Genomic DNA, 17,383 nt, shown 5'->3' with positions numbered 1-17,383 from the left:
AAATTAAAGTGTTCAGACATCCATTTAAGGTTCAGTTTTTTTAAGAGTATCTAGAGATTTGAAAGAACTTTTATGAATCAGCAGGCCTGCTCTGTGCAGAAAGATCAATCGTATGTAAGCAGGACCTTGTTTCTGTTATTCATAGTTGGCTGTGGTCAGGGCCGGCTCTAGGTTTTTTGCCGCCCCAAGCAAAAAAATGTTTGGCTGCCCCCCACCCCAGCTCTGGGCTACCCCCTGCATCCCCCTGCCGCCCCAGCCCTGGGCTCTACCCCCCCCACCCACCCACATCCCCTGCTGCCCCAGCTCTGGGCTCCCCCTTCCCCCCACCAGTGCCCCCCCATCCACACACCTCCTGCTGCCCCAGCCCTGGGCTCTCCCTCTTCCACCCGCACTCCCTGCCGCCCCAGCCCTAGGCTCTCCCCTGCCAACTGTACCCTCCTTCCGCCCCATCCCTGGGTCACTGGTAACTCGCTCCCAGGGCGGGTCATTGAGCAGGAATTTTAGATGTGCACAAAACACAGACAGGATTGGTTCCCATATGGTTACAGAACTCTAGTAAAGTGGAACTATTTTCAGCTTGTGTGATTGGAGGATATCTGGATGCATATTATAAGACTGTCCTCCATAAATGAGGAAAAAGTTAAGGTGCCTTTATTATTCTTTTGTTCCACTCTCTGTTTCTATGGGGAATTTGCCAATGCAATATCACTGTCTTCCTTTTAAACAAATAAAACTAAAAAAAAAAAAAAAAAATGGCAATGGCTGTTGAAAATAGCAATTCCAGTCCTAATAACCACTGGGGAGCATTTCTTGCTCAATTTTATCCTACTTTTTCTACAGCAAGTTACAGTGGATCAGTATATTTGATTTGGGAGAAATGAAGTAACAGCTCCCCGTATTGAGCTTGAGCACTCCTGAATGTTGAGGTGTTCAAATCTGGAGGGCAGGTGCTAGATTCCCTTTCTGAATATTAGCTAAATCTGGAAAGGAAAAATCATTTTCTGCTTCCATGGCTCAGACGTGGAAATCCTCCTACGTACCTGGTTCTGTATCCCAGGTCCAGAGCCTCCCCTCCCTTACTTTTCGTTTTAAATTCTAATGGGATCCATGTACCTCCCTTGCTAGGCTTCAGATAGAGAGGGGCGCTGTCCATTTAGTCCACCCAGTTCTTTCTTTGGGGGCTGCAAGGTGAGGTCACAGCAGTATCCCTAATCCAGTCTGGGGATGTCTTCAGAAGGGGATAGCTGGGCCAAAGCCTTCTACTCCTTGGGCACACTTGTTACTCATCCCCAGGGCCACCCCTCTCTAGCAGTGAGCTATCCATTCACAGCAAGCTGCAGCATGAGGTTTCAGCTACCTCACTCCCTCCACCTCCCTTTCCTGTTGGTAGAGGCCAAGGGAATGCTGGGAAATGTAGTTCTTTCCCTGCTCCAGGGCTGCCTGTATAGGCAGGGAGCTAACCAAGGAACTACAGCTCTCAGGGCCCCCTGTTGGTTCTCAGCTCCCATGCTGGATCCCTGCCGCCCCTGCAAATGGGCTGCCCCAAGCACCTGCTTGCTTTGCTGGTGCCTAGAGCCGTCCCTGGCTCTGGTACACACTGCCTCATATGGTAGTATATTAGAGACTGGTTTCCATTTTGCCTACAAGAGGATTTCCGAAGGCACAAACACCAAGCATCTCAATGGGAATGAAAGCCACTCTACACCTCCCAGTACTGGCCCTCATTTAACAACATGGCTATGCAGACTCATACTTGTGACTAGTCCCATTTTGGATTTGGCATGGGACTGCCCCAAGTCCTCCTGCTGCTAGTGCACACAGGAGTTTGACCCAAGCAAAGGGCCATGCAATGAGACAGATTCATCCCTGCACTGCAACCAGTGGCAAGGCAGCTTCCACCTTTCCTATTCAGAGCCAGTGCGGCCCCTGGCACAGCTTAGAGGAATCCAGAGGGCTACCCTAAGTTGCACCCCTGCTGTAATAAAACATTATGAATCACTGCAGGAGAACAGAACTGGCCATCCACCCCAGCCTGCTTCCCACCCCAAGTCACCCTACCCCGGAACAGCCCCTGTACCAGGCCTCCTGTGGAGACAGCTCATAGCAGCCAGAACCTGCTCTACACAAGGCTAAGTGCTCCCTATACAGGGTGGTATTCTTCAGCCTAGTTGTCACAAAGGGACCACAGAACAGCACTCAATCGGGCTCAGCATCAGCTTCCTGCCATAAGGGCATATACTGGGGGAAGAAATGGGGGAGAGACTGAGCTTCCTTTCTTGCTTTTTAAACCCTGGAGCTCAATGTTCTCGGGCAGCGAGAGAGGGTGGGAAGAGCATGCAGTCATCCAGCCTGGTCAGCACCAAGCAGCAATGAAGGCCTCCACTCCCCCTATGACGCTATCAGTGGCAAACACTGCAAATCAGTTATAGGAACACATGGGTGGAGACAAAGGGCAGACACAAGAATGGGGCAAATAGGGCAGACAAGGGAAACAGGATGACGGGAGGAAGCAAGGGAGAGAGGCAGAAGGGGGAGCCACTGAGGCAGGAGAAGATAAGAGGAGCCAGGGAGGTAAAAGGGAGAGCAGCATAGCTAGGGGCAAGCAGGAGGGAGCTGTTAGGATGAGGAAACAGGAGGAGAAAAGTGGAGCATGTTTTTTCATACTAGCTGGGAGCCTGGAGCCGTTGGAGGCTTTGTGTCACCCCGCTGACTTTTAGGGTTTAATACCCTTTTTTCCCTGTTACCCTCCTAGGAAGAAAATATTCTCAATCCCACCAGAATGTGCACAGAACGGTCCAGCAGTTGGAGACTTGGCTGCCATCAGATCCCCTGCTTATCAGGAGAACTGCCTCTGGCAAACATTTTCACATGCTGGCACCCGGGCAGGCCCTCTCAGTGTGCGCTGATGGTTTTTATTAGTGTGAAGTTCACTGATAACCAGAGAGCACAGCTCCCAACCTGCCAGGGAATAACAGTGCAGTCAATGGCCTTTAAATTAGAAAGGGACTGAATTTTCTGAAAAAAGATTTGAAAAAGTTTTAAGTTATGTTGGCTTCAGCTTCAAATTTGTACCCACCTGCCACTGAGCTGGATATCTCCCCAGCTCCAACATGTGCACTGACATGCCCAGTCTCTTGCAAGGAGGTTAGCAAACAGAGAAACACAGTCCTTTTAACTAATTCCTTAGCCTCCAGCTTCAGGGCCACCCAGACCAGCGGTCTCTGCCACTCCTGCTCCTGGCAGCTTCTCAATTCCAATCAGCTCTGCTCCCTTCCCGGAGCTGCAGCCCCAGGGCTGCTTCTCTGAGCCCCTTACTCCACAGATCCACCACAGGAGCTAGCTCCAGTCCAGTGTGGTTTTCCCATCCCAGGGTACAGCTGGTCTCACTCAATCTCCCCCAGCTGCCCACTAGCAGCCCTTTATAGGCCCAGCTGTAATCCAACCCTCTTTAATTGGCTGGACTAGGCTTCCCTGCTCTGCTCCAGGGGAGCTGGGCTGGATTAGTTTATCCTCAGTGACAAGCTACCCTGTAACACCAGCCTATCACCTCAGCCCCACTGTAATCATGATCACCCAAAACAGACATACTATTACGTGCTCTTATGTGATGTACACTGACACAAGGTACAGATAGATCTAGCAATGCATTCATGAAAGGTCTGATAAAACCTGAAATGTTGCTCTAGGAAATTCAAGTGGTCTGTTCTAACACAGTGGTTCTCAACCAGGGGTACACATACCCCCAGAGGTACACAGAGGTCTTCCAGGGGGTACATCAACTCATCTAGATATTTGCCTAGTTTTACAACAGGCTACATAAAAAGCACTAGCGAAGTCAGTACAACCTAAAATTTCATATATAGACAATGACTTATTTATACTCCTCTATATATACTATACACTGAAACGTAAGTACACTATTTATATTGCAATTGATTTATTTTGTAATTATATGGTAAAAATGAGAAAGTAAGCAATTTTGCAGTAATAGTGTGTTGTGACAGTTTTGTATTTTTATGTCTGATTTTGTAAGCAAGTAGTTTTTAAGTGAGGTGAAACTTGTGGGCACGCAAGACAAATCAGACTCCTGAAAGGGGTACAGTAGTCTGAAAAGATTAAGAGCAACTGTTCTAGCATAAGTCTGCCTATCCTACAATGACATTAGTTGCTTTAACATATACTTTTATAACCCCAATTTCACAATGAATCATTTCAATTTTAACATTTAGAAGTAATAAACAGCAAGAAATGACTACCAGTTTGCGGGAGCTACAGGGAAATTTGAGCTCAGATAAGGAATGTATCAAATGATAAGATACATTAGAGGGAAGAGGAAAGGGCTTGCAGAAAAACAACAAAGCTCCATAGGGTTTACAAACATTTTATGCTCATGACATTTGCACTACCCAGTTTGTACAGTAATGGTTTATCGTTTCCTTGTTAGAAGCCAAAAACTGACCAACATGATTGGAATGTTGGTGTGGATGGGTACAGCTTGCTCAGGAAGGATAGATGGGGAAAAAGGGAGGAGGTGTTGCCTTATATATTAAAAATGTACACACTTGGACTGAGGTAGAGAGGGACACAGGAGACGGAAGTGTTGAGAGTCTCTGGGTTAGGCTAAAAGGGGTAAAAAACAAGGGAGATGTCATGCTAGGAGTCTACTACAGGCCACCTAACCAGGTGGAAGAGGTGGATGAGGCTTTTTTTAAGCAACTAACAAAATCATCCAAAGCCCAAGATTTGGTGGTGATGGGGGACTTCAACTATCCGGATATATGTTGGGAAAATAACACAGCGGGGCACAGACTATCCAACAAATTCTTGGACTGCATTGCAGACAACTTTTTATTTCAGAAGGTTGAAAAAGCTACTAGGGGGGAAGCTGTTCTAGACTTGATTTTAACAAATAGGGAGGAACTCATTGAGAATTTGAAAGTAGAAGGCAGCTTGGGTGAAAGTGATCATGAAATCATAGAGTTTGCAATTCTAAGGAAGGGTAGAAGGGAGAACAGCAAAATAGAGACAATGGATTTCAGGAAGGCAGATTTTGGGAAGCTCAGAGAGCTGATAGGTAAGGTCCCATGGGAATCACGACTGAGGGGAAAAACAACTGAGGAGAGTTGGCAGTTTTTCAAAGGGACACTAGTAGGGGCTCAAAAGCAAGCTATTCCGCTGGTTAGGAAAGATAGAAAATGTGGCAAAAGACCACCTTGGCTTAACCACGAGATCTTGCATGATCTAAAAAATAAAAAGGAGTCCTATAAAAAATGGAAACTAGGACAGATTACAAAGGTTGAATATAGGCAAACAACACAGGAATGCAGGGGCAAGATTAGAAAGGCAAAGGCACAAAATGAGCTCAAACTAGCTACGGGAATAAAGGGAAACAAGAAGACTTTTTATCAATACATTAGAAGCAAGAGGAAGACCAAAGACAGGGTAGGCCCACTGCTTAGTGAAGAGGGAGAAACAGTAACAGGAAAATTGGAAATGGCAGAGATGCTTAATGACTTCTTTGTTTCGGTCTTCACCGAGGAGTCTGAAGGAATGCCTAACATAGTGAATGCTAATGGGAAGGGGGTAGGTTTAGCAGATAAAATAAAAAAAGAACAAGTTAAAAATCACTTAGAAAAGTTAGATGCCTGCAAGTCACCAGGGCCTGATGAAATGCATCCTAGAATACTCAAGGAGCTAATAGAGGAGGTATCTGAGCCTCTAGCTATTATCTTTGGAAAATCATGGGAGACGGGAGAGATTCCAGAAGACTGGAAAAGGGCAAATATAGTGCCCATCTATAAAAAGGGAAATAAAAACAACCCAGGTAACTACAGACCAGTTAGTTTAACTTCTGTGCCAGGGAAGATAATGGAGCAAGTAATTAAGGAAATCATCTGCAAACACTTGGAAGGTGGTAAGGTGATAGAGAACAGCCAGCATGGATTTGTGAAGAACAAATCATGTCAAACCAATCTGATAGCTTTCTTTGTTAGGATAACGAGCCTTGTGGATAAGGGTGAACCTGTGGATGTGGTATACCTAGACTTTAGTAAGGCATTTGATACAGTCTCGCATGATATTCTTATTGATAAACTAGGCAAATACAATTTAGATGGGGCTACTATAAGGTGGGTGCATAACTGGCTGGATAACCGTACTCAGAGAATTATTATTAATGGTTCCCAATCCTGCTGGAAAGGCATAACGAGTGGGGTACCGCAGGGGTCTGTTTTGGGACCAGCTCTGTTCAATATCTTCATCAACGACTTAGATATTGGCATAGAAAGTACGCTTATTAAGTTTGCGGATGATACCAAACTGGGAGGGATTGCAACTGCTTTGGAGGACAGGGTCATAATTCAAAATGATCTGGACAAATTGGAGAAATGGGCTGAGGTAAACAGGATGAAGTTTAACAAAGACAAATGCAAAGTGCTCCACTTAGGAAGGAACAATCAGTTTCACACATACAGAATGGGAAGAGACTGTCTAGGAAGGAGTACGGCAGAAAGGGATCTAGGGGTTATAGTGGACCACAAGCTAAATATGAGTCAACAGTGTGATGCTGTTGCAAAAAAAGCAAACATGATTCTGGGATGTATTAACAGGTGTGTTGTGAGCAAGACACGAGAAGTCATTCTTCCGCTCTATTCTGCTCTGGTTAGGCCTCAGCTGGAGTATTGTGTCCAGTTCTGGGCACCGCATTTTAAAAAAGATGTGGAGAAATTGGAAAGGGTCCAGAGAAGAGCAACAAGAATGATTAAAGGTCTTGAGAACATGACCTATGAAGAAAGGCTGAAAGAATTGGGTTTGTTTAGTTTGGAAAAGAGAAGACTGAGAGGGGACATGATAGCAGTTTTCAGGTATTTAAAAGGGTGTCAGAAGGAGGAGGGAGAAAACCTGTTCATCTTAGCCTCTAAGGATAGAACAAGAAGCAATGGGTTTAAACTGCAGCAAGGGAGGTCTAGGTTGCACATTAGGAAAAAGTTCCTAACTATCAGGGTGGTTAAACACTGGAATAAATTGCCTAAGGACGCTGTGGAATCTCCATCTCTGGAGATATTTAAGAGTAGGTTAGATAAATGTCTATCAGGGATGGTCTAGACAGTATTTGGTCCTGCCATGCGGGCAGGGGACTGGACTCGATGACCTCTCAAGGTCCCTTCCAGTCCTAGAATCTATGAATCTATGACTTTGTAAGACATACGTTGGCCCTTCATTCTCATGGTGCCTCATCGTTTCCAGAGGAAAAGCAGGCAGCTGCACTTGTGTTTATCTTGGGCATTATTTTGGATTTTATTTATACCAGCTCCTGTCCATAGTGCAAACTGGGAGAAGTTATTTGTCAGGAAGGGTATTTTGTCAAGTTCCAACCTATTTTCATTAATCCCAAATGAAGAGATATCTAGTCAAAAGGCATTTTTTGGCACACAGCCAGTTGGGTTCATCTCTTCAATTTTGGCTTAAAACAATGGGCAAGGAATTGCAATGTCTATTTCTAGCCTAATCTTAGGTACTTGCATAGCCCTCATTGCTGTAGTATACAACCTCACAATATTTAATGTAGTTATCCTCACAACACCCTGGCCTCACAGAGAAGTACTATTCACTTCATTGTACAGACAGGGACCTGAGGCACAGAGAGACTTAGGCCCATGTTTTTAAAGGTATTTCTGCATTGCTGCGCTCAGTGTGCAGTGCTTAGCCAATTTAGGAGTCAAAAAGGACATAGGAGTCAAAATCCCATTGATGGGATTTTGGTTAAGTGCCTAGGTCCCTTTCAAAACTCTGAGTTAGGTTCCTAAAACAGGCACTGCAACACTGAGCGCAGCACCACATACATACATTTAAAAACATGGGCCCAAGTGACTTATCCAAGATTACACAGAAAGTCTGTGGTAGAGCTAGAAACTGAACTTGAGTCTCCCAATGTCCGTGCTAGCACCCTAAGGCCGTGTCTACACTCAGGAGACTGTAGTAGCACAGCTATAGGACAGCATAAATCCTGTGCTGCAGATACAGTCTAGGGTGACAGAAGGAGGACTTTTTCCATTGCTGTAGGAACACCACCTTCCCAAGCAGTGGTGGATTAGCCACTCCCTGGCCAATTTTGGGGCCCTGGAAAAATGGGCACACCCTGACCCTCTCCACCCAGCACTCCTGCCGGGGAGTGGGGTCAGGGCACAGGGACTTGCCCCATTCTGCCCGGTGTTCCTGCCCCTCCCCACCCCTTCTGTCTGCAGTTCCCCCCGACCCCACCACACTCCTGCCGGCAGCGGGGGGGGGGGGAGTGGGGGCAGGGCCAGCTCCAGGTTTTTGGCTGCCCCAAGCAGCGGGGGGAAAAAAAAAAGCCGCGATCGCGATCTGCGGCGGCAATTTGGCCGAAGATCCTTCACTCTGAGAGGGACTGAGGGACCATCCGCCGAATTGCCGCTGAATAGCTGGACCTGCTGCCCCACTCCGGAGTGGCCGTCCCAAGCACCTGCTTGCCAAGCTGGTGCCTGGAGCCGGCCCGGGGGGTGGGGGGAGGGACTGCAGGCGGAAGGGGTGGGGAGGGGCCCCCACTTACTCTGGCCCACGGTCCCACAAAACCCTAATCCGCCCCTGTCGCCAAGTGACGGTAGCTAGGCTGACGGAAGCATTCTTCTGTCAACCTTGTTGCGCCTACACCAGGGGTCACATCAGTATAGCTACAGACTCTTCACACCCTTGAGCATTCTAGCTACGTCAACCCAAATTTTAAGTGTGGACCAGGCCTAGCTGATCTCATGTAAAATAAGTAGGTTTCCAAAGACATAACTGGGAGCTGAGCATTTTACTGCCATGTGTGCCTTGAAACATTCCCCCGCCCCAATATTTCTTTTGTTTCAATTTTTATCACAAAATGAAAGTTCATTGTGGATCGTTTGAGTTCACTTTACACAAACCTTCTCTCTTATATCCCAAGGAAAGGGACGCTTACACCTCTTCAAATAATTTAAATCTAAGAGATTATATTAGGAATAAGGCTAACAATCAATTAAGATACTTGCACTTAAGAAATTATCTTCAGCAATGTTCACTTCACACATAATCACAAACCAAGTTTGCTTTGGTCCCAGATACCACCGAAAGAAAAAGACTCCAGAAATGTGGTTTAATTAGGCTGCAAATGTATTAAGTAGCACATCTGGGAACTATCCCACAAAAATTCATCCAGTGCACATCATCCTTCCTTGGTAATCCATTTCACCATTCCAGCTGCTAAACCAGTACTTTCAATGTGAACCCCACAGCCCTCCCCTTATACAAGAGTTGAGGGGGTTGTCTCCTCACCCCCACCCACATCACTGTACCAGATATTAGGATCCTCACACCATTCCCCACCTCCATTATGAGCTGTCCTCTCCTAATCCAAGGTCAGGGAGCTGGGCCACTATGGAACCATCATCTGAACTGGGCACCTGCCAAGCTGTGACAAAAACCTAATCTACCCACCAGGTCCCTGGGCTGCTGAGAAGAAAGCAAAAAACCCACAATGCCCAGGCCAGTCTGGCGGAGGGAAAAATTCCTTCTCAGCTTCAAAAAGGCAACTAACATGATGCCCCCAGCAAGGCCCCATGTCCCCCTCACTCTAATGCCAAAGGGGAGGTGGAGGGTGGGCATGGTTGTCTTTCAGACATAGAAGGTGCCTGCAGGTGCCAGAGCCCCCTTCTCCCCTCCTCAAATCCAAGAGGAGGCTGAGTATCCACCAGGAGAGGAGCAAAGGGTGCAATCCTTAGACGGGCCAAAGGTTTTTCTTCTGCTTCTGGCCAGATGAAGCCTCCCCACTTCTGGGACTGTGGGGGGAAATTTCCATGAGCATGTCCCAATGCACACAGTGAATATAACAATTAAGATCGAGACTAGAACTATTGCACTGAAAGCTGAAGACATGTAGAAATGCAAGGGCACTCTTCCAGATTGAGGCAGAGTGACAAAACCCAAAGTATACAGATGGTATTGCTGCAATGCACTGTATTTTATCAATCGATTTCTAAAACAGAAAGACTCCCCAAACCAACAGAACCTATTACTGTACACTTTGTTTCACTGGATAACATCAGCACGTACTGGGTACTTGGTAATTTATTAGAGGGATAAAACGATCAGTGAGTTTTCTCCAGAGATCCCTGTCAATAATTATTGTTATTCTAACGCTAATTCATAATTGTATGAAAACATGAAGAGATTAAAACATTGGCGAACAAACAACTGGTGTTATTTACATATAGATGTTTTTGAGTTCAGATGATTTTATCTCCTGAGCTATCACAACAGACATTGCAGATGATAAGCGATGGTTATAATATTCTGCACTTTATCTATCTGGAATAGAAGTCTCAGTACACTTGCAAAGTCAAGGTCAACTGAAAGTTACACACAAACCTGGCTATCTTGTACTGGGCTAATCTTCAGATAGAAAAATTCATACCAATAAACCCAGCAAGCTCATAACAGATGCAGTGGCTCCCAGCTGGTGCTACCACAGACTTCTCACATCAGTGATGACACTAGAATAATACAAGGAAATGCTGCCTGATTGTGGAGAAAGTCAAAGCACAGACAGGACATGATCTTCAAGCTGGAAGAAAAAAAAAACAGAAGAGAATGTAAAGAAGAGAGAGTTGGGAGGACTGCAGAAGAGAGAAAAAAATTAAAGGAGCAGGCTTGATCATCTTGTGGTTAAGGTACTGGGCTGGGACTCATGCAATCTAGGTTCCATTCCTGGCTCTGTCACAGACTCTCTTTGGACCAGACATGATCTCACTGTGATTTCAGCGTGCCATATGTAAAACAGAACTACTTCCTTACCTCATATAGTTGCTCAGGTGAGGTACTGATGGATTGATGTCATCATGCTTATTATTCACTAACTCATAAACTGGTAATACGAAATGGGTCTCTCACTGAACTAGCCAACTTCCACTGCTCAGAACTCATGGCACGTTCTATGAAAACAGTTGAGATCCATCTATACCTCCTGACATCCATGGATCCTAATGTTATTGAGAAAGGATAAGTAGGAAGTCACGATTTACCTTCTCTATTTCATTCCATTTCCCCACCACCAACATCTCTATCAAATCCTCTTTTATACTACAAACTTCAGCAGGCAAAAGATTTATATGATCTGAAGAGAAACCAGAGTCAGTCAGAGATGCGATGAGGTGAGATCGCTGACTGCAAAAAGCACAGTTATAGCTTGTTTCATTCAGGGTGGGCAGACAGAGAAGGTATAAGCTATACTGGCAAAAACACAGTTAGGAACACTTTGCAGTACAGTATGCCAGTTACAGCTTTATTGGTAAAGCACTACTAGTGAACACCTGGCCCTAAACTGTCCCAGTCTTTTCAATCTCTCCAACAGAAATCTTGCCCCGTGCTATGCTAGAAAGTGTTAATGGCTTCCATCTAGCAGGTCCTAGATCTACAGATAACCAGAGACCTTCTAAGGTTGATGGGTGTGTTAACAACCCCTTTTTCAGGTTAAATGAAAGGAGTCCCTTTATGGAGTGAAATAACTGGAGACAATAGAAGCTACTGTTCAATATGGGCCTCATGACAAAGCCTGAGCAGGGACAAAGCATATGGGTTGAAAAGTTTCCCTGGGATTGGATGCAAATGCAGGACCTATGTGATTGTTTGGCAAACTGTGTGTATTGGAGGAAAAGTCCAGAAAGCCAGCAGATGAGAGAAGCAGTCTTGAGCAAGGCCCTGAGATAGGGTTGCCAACCCTCCAGGATCGTCCTGGAGTCTCCAGGAATTAAAGATTAATCTTTAATTAAAGAGTATGTTATGTGATGAAACCTCCAGGAATACATCCAACCAAAACTGGCAACCCCATCCTGAGAGAAAGCCGAGAGACAGAGCTCCTTGAGTCACAGGACTGGCTGGAAAGTCAGGCTTAGAAATTGTGAGCAAGGAAAAGGCCTGGTGTTTGTTTCTACTGCACTGAGAGAAACAGAACTTTATGCATATTCTTTGTAAAATAATCAGGAGATAGGTAGAAAGAAAAGGATGACCAGAACTGAACACAGAATTCCAGGTGAGGGCATACCATTGACTTATGTAATGGCGTTATAATAGTCTCACTACAGTAACTCCTCACTTAAAGTCGTCCCAGTTAACATTGTTTCGTTGTTACATTGCTGATCAATTAGGGAACATGCTCGTTTAAAGTTGTGCAATGCTCCCTTCTAACGTTTGGTAGCCGCCTGCTTTGTCCACTGCTTGCAGGAAGAGCAGCCCGTTGCAGCTAGCTGGTGGGGGCTTGGAACCAGCCCCCCTATCAATCAGCTCCCCGCTCCCCTAAGTTCCCTGTGCAGCAGCTGCCCAGCAGGCTAGCAATTGCAGCTGTCCCTCCCCCCACTGCCATGTGCTGCTCCTGCCCTCTGTCTTGGAGCTGCTCCCCTCCTGCTAGCTGTGCGGGGGGGGGGGGGAGAAGGGGGGAAGAAGAGGGGGGCTAATGTCAGGGTGTCCCCCTCCCCCCTGCTCCTGCACCCTGCTTACCCCATCTTCCATAGAGCAGGGGGGACACATGACAGGGCTCAGGATAGAGGTAGCTTGCTGGCAGCAGCAGCTCTGGTCTCAGCAAGCTGATCTAATTAACAAGGCAGTGTACTTAAAGGGGAAATGCACATCTCTTTCTCACACACACACACACACAAACACACACACTGTCTGCGATGCTCTCTCCCCTCCCTCCATTCCTGCTGCCTTGTAGAGTGTGAGAGTTAACCCTTGAGGGCTCAGCCAATTGCTAGTTCATCATTTAGCAGTAAGGCATTCCCTGGAAAATATCCCACCCTCTGTCTCCTCCACCTCAACCAAACTTCACAATCATCATCACTGTGTACCAGTATTAAATTGTTTGTTTAAAACTTATACTGTGTCTGTGTATTTATATAATATAGTCTTTTGTCTGGTGAAAAAAAAATTCCCTGGAACCTAACCCCCTCATTTACATTAATTCTTATGGGGAAATTGGATTCACTTGACATCGTTTCGCTTAAAGTCACATTTTTCAGGAACGTAACTACAACGTTAAGTGAGGAGTTACTGTATTTTCTGCTCCATTCCTTTATACATTCTAAGATTTTGTTTGCTTTTTTGACCACCACATATGCACATGCCTGATTTGGACATTCATGTGCCTGTCCAGAATACTTGGGGAAACTATAGTATTTAGCGTGAGAACAGCAAGAAGGGGTTAGAATCACACAGGCTTGATACCCTTCCTTCAGTTCCATAGCTTTCCCTGTTGTTGTCAGGCCCTTCATTTTGTATAGTTTTCTCTGCCAGAGCCTTTCAGAGCTATTTGTTTCAGAAAAATATTCAACCATTGTGCATTTTGGGGAGAAATCCAGTAATGCCAACCCCAGAGGTTCACAAATTATGAGTCAGGCCCTCCAAAATCATGAGATTGGCTTAAAAATCATGAGGGTTTTTTTTAATAATTAATTTTGGATCTTTGTATTTGCCTCTTGGTGCTGGAGCCTTTAGGGTTCATGTTCTCAAGCTTTTCTCCACAACCAGGAGGGCTAGAAATCTATTTTTTTTAAATGAAAGCTGAGATTTTCATGTAATTACATATGTCTTGGAGCTGGACATTTCAGAAAAATGGCAAACATCGTGAGAATTGGCAACACTCAAATCCTTCATTATGAGGGAAAATATTAAAAAGATATCACCAGTCTATCAGCTTCCAGGTGGTGAGCCATGCAATATTGACAAGGAGGAATATTTTGTCAGACCATGGTGGCATATTTATCTTTTAAACTAAGGATAATATAGTTACACTGAAGAGACTTATTTTAACTCTGAAATGCAGCAGAGTATCTATCTAGGTGCTTAGGCAGTCCTCATTACAATATTATCTGAGCACCTAAGGGTAACAGAGACTGAGAATTTATTCTGCGAAAGCTATTTTTAGAGACTAGTATTTTAAATAGATAATTACCCTAAGCAGGAAAGGGATTATCTAAATAGCATGCATGAGCACAGAACTGGGAAAGTGTGAACTGAATAGCCTGAGTCTCTCTAGCACTGACTCCTGCTGCAGCCACTTCACCTTTCCTCCTCCGCTTTTCCTTCTGTAAAAATGGGGATAATACTGCAGTGCTGGGAGGGTTCAGTTTTGACGGTAAATGCTACACATTCTTTAGAAGTTTTTTGTTAAAACAATGCAGGATGAGAGTGTGGTTAGCTCATCACAATAGCATGACTCCAGGGAAGAGACTACATAAACATGAATGGGAGAGCTGAACAGGCATTTAGGAGTCTGCAAAGTGCACAGTTTCCACTCTATCTCCAATTTCAGGGCCCTAAAATATCATTTAATCTCCGTTTTAATTTTAAAAGAATGTATGAGTTTCTAGTTCTTTTGCTTGCAATAACAACTGTGAAATCGTAAACTGAAAGAGAAACATTTATGATCAGAGCCTGCAGCCCTCAAGCGGCACTTCGTTTGGACAGAGAAAATTCACTGTGATGGAGCAGCAGACTGGTCAGATGCTATTGATCATTAGGCCAGCCCACAGTCTATGCTAGTGAAATAACAAGTCTGGAGGATTTTTCTAGGCAAGTTTTCATAAGTACATGATAAAGAACGGTTACTCACCTTCTCGTAACTGTTGTTCTTCGAGATGTGTTGCTCATATCCATTCCAATTAGGTGTGTGCGCACCGCGTGCATAGTCGTTGGAAAGTTTTTCCTCTAGCAGCACCTGTCAGGTTGGCTGTGGAGCCCCCTGGAGCAGCGCCTCTCTAGTGCTCTATATATGATCCTGCCGACCCAGCGCCTCCTCAGTTCCTTCTTGCTGGCTACTCCAACTGAGGGGAAGCTGGGTGGGTTTGGAATGGATATGAGCAACACATCTCAAAGAACAGTTATGAGAAGGTGAGTAACCGTTCTTTCTTCTTCGAGTGATTGCTCATATTGATTCCAATTTGTGACACCCAAGCCTTACCTAGGCGGTGGGGTCGGAGTTATGGAAGTGCGACTGAAGCACTGCTCTGCCAAAAGCTGCATCATCTCTAGCATGCTGAACAATGGGGTAATGAGAGTTGAATGTATGTATATATGTTGCTGCCCTGCAGATTTCTTGGATCAGGAATTGGGCCAGGAATGCCGCCAATGAGGCCTGTGCCCTTGTGGAGTGTGTCGTAAGTGTCAGAGCTGGGATCTGACCAACTCGTAGCATGTGCAGATGCAGGACATGATCCAGGAAGATATTCTTTGTGATGATACCAGGAGTCCTTTCATCCAGTCTGCCACTGCTACGAATAGCTGGTTCAACTTTCTAAATGGCTTAGTGCGTTCGATATAGAAAGCTAGCGCCCGCCGAACATCCAGAGAGTGCAGCATCTGCTCGTGGTTACTGGCATGAGGCTTAGGATAGAAAACAGGCAGGAATATGTCTTGACTCGTATGAAAAAGTGACACAACCTTAGGAAGAAAGGCCGGGTGAGGCCTAAAATGCACCTTATCCTTGTGGAAGACGGGTGTAAGGTGGGTCAGAGGTGATGGCTTTAACTCAGACACCCTCCTTGCTGAGGTAATGGCGACCAGAAAAGCTACCTTGCACGATAGAGAGGGGAGCAAGTTGCTAGTGGTTCAAATGGTGGCCCTACTAGTTTGGAGAGGACCAAGTTAAGGTCCCACGTAGGAACTGGCTGTCTAATCTGTGAATGTAGCTGTTCCAGGCCCTTGAGAAAACATCCCACCATGCGGCTGGCAAATACAGAGCATCCAGACACACCTGGGTGGAAGGCCGAGAGACCAGCAAGGTGTACCTTGATGGATGCTGCTGCCAGGCATTGTTGTTTTAGGTGTAGGAGGTACTCTAGGATGAGTGGTATAGACACCTGGAATGGAGGTGTGTGACGCTGGGCACACTAGCAAGTGAACCTTTTCCACTTAGCTAGATAAGTGGCCCTGGTGGATGGTTTCCTGCTGCCAAGTAGGACTTCCCTTACAGATTCTGAGCACAAAAGTTACATGCGGTTTAACGATGAAGCTTCCAAACCATGAGCTGGAGGGACTTGAGGTCTGGTTGGAGCAGGCGACCGTGGTCTTGAGTGATCAGGTTGCGGTAGAGTGGCAACGCAACTGGGGCAACCACTGACAGTTCCAAGAGCGTGGCAAAACTCCCAGAGCCTGAGGGCTTCTTGACACAGGGGGGAGGAACAGGCTCCACCCTGCTTGTTGATGTAAAACATGGCAGGGGTGTTGTCCGTCCTCACTGCCACACACTGGCCTTGGAGCCGGGCCTGAAAAGTTTGGCATGCTAGATGTACCGCCCTGAGCTCCTTGATGTTGATATGAGGGGAGAGCTTGTCTTGAGACCATAGGCCCTGCGTTTCTAGATCTCCCAAATGCATGCCCCAACCCACAGCTGACGCGTACGTTACCAGGGACAAGGAGGGCTGGGGGCTGTTGAAGTGGACACCTTCGCACACCCTCCGAGGGTCAAGCCACCACTGGAGGGACTCGAGTATGTGTTCTGGTACCATCATGACTATGTCCAGGTTGTGGTGTCCCGGGCGATAGGCTGACGCAAGCCATGCTTGCAGCAGTCTGAGCCTCAGCCTGGCATGACAGACCACATAAGTGCAGGCTGCCATGTGGCCAAGGAGACGTAGACAACCCCTTGCAGTAGTGGTCGGGAATTGCCCGAGGCCTTGAATGATGTTCAACGTGGCTTGGAATCGTGTGTCCGGCAAAAACGCTCTTGCCTGCACAAAGTCCAGCACCGCTCCGATGAACTCTATTCTCTGGGTCGGAGGAGACAAGGTTGACTTGTTCACATTAAGGAGGAGGCCCAGTCTCTTGAAAGTGAATTGGAGGAACCAAACCTGAGATTCCACCTGCTCCCTGCTGCGCCCTCCGGAGCAGCCAGTTATCGAGGTAGGGCTATACCTGCACCTGTCTCTTGCGGAGGAAGGCTGCTACGACTGACATGCACTTGGTGAACACTCAGGGGGCCGTTGAGAGACCAAATGGGAGAATAGTGTTTGTGGTTGACCACAAACCTTAGAAATCACCTGGCACAGGCTAAATGGCTATGTGAAAGTACGTCTCTGATGTCGAGGGCGGCATTCCAGTCTCCCAAATCCAGGGAAGGGATAATCGTGCTCAGGGAGACCATATGGAACTTCAGCTTCACCATGAATTTGTTGAGTCCTCGCAGGTCTAGAATGGGTCGGAGACCCCCCTTTGCCTTGGGGATTAGGAAATAGTGGGAGTAGAATCCCTTGCCCCTTACTCCTGAGGAATCTCCTCCACTGCTCCTATGGCGAGGAGCGCCTGCACCTCCTGGATAAGGAGCTGCTCGTGAGAGGGGTCCCTGAAGAGGGACGGG

At 46.3% G+C, this 17,383-nt stretch overlaps 1 long non-coding RNA gene across 6 annotated transcripts in view; it reads right to left on the bottom strand.

The window, feature by feature from the left end:
* The window catches only part of LOC101950813 (uncharacterized), a 240,023-nt gene that overhangs the window by 218,429 nt on the left and 4,211 nt on the right, over positions 1–17,383 (bottom strand). For 4 of the 6 annotated variants that reach the window (XR_006172536.2, XR_006172538.2, XR_006172540.2 and 1 more), the window contains exons 4-5: positions 10,834–11,018; positions 10,408–10,603 (exon numbers count right to left, since the gene is read on the bottom strand). This is a non-coding gene — a long non-coding RNA (uncharacterized LOC101950813). The remainder of the gene's footprint in view (positions 1–10,407; positions 10,604–10,833; positions 11,019–17,383) is intronic. The other 2 variants (XR_006172537.2, XR_006172539.2) reach the window with 2 other exon arrangements.

This window comes from Chrysemys picta, chromosome 10, assembly GCF_011386835.1.
Source record: "Chrysemys picta bellii isolate R12L10 chromosome 10, ASM1138683v2, whole genome shotgun sequence".
Lineage (NCBI taxonomy): Eukaryota > Metazoa > Chordata > Testudines > Emydidae > Chrysemys > Chrysemys picta.
This window is presented reverse-complemented; position numbering and strand designations above follow the sequence as displayed.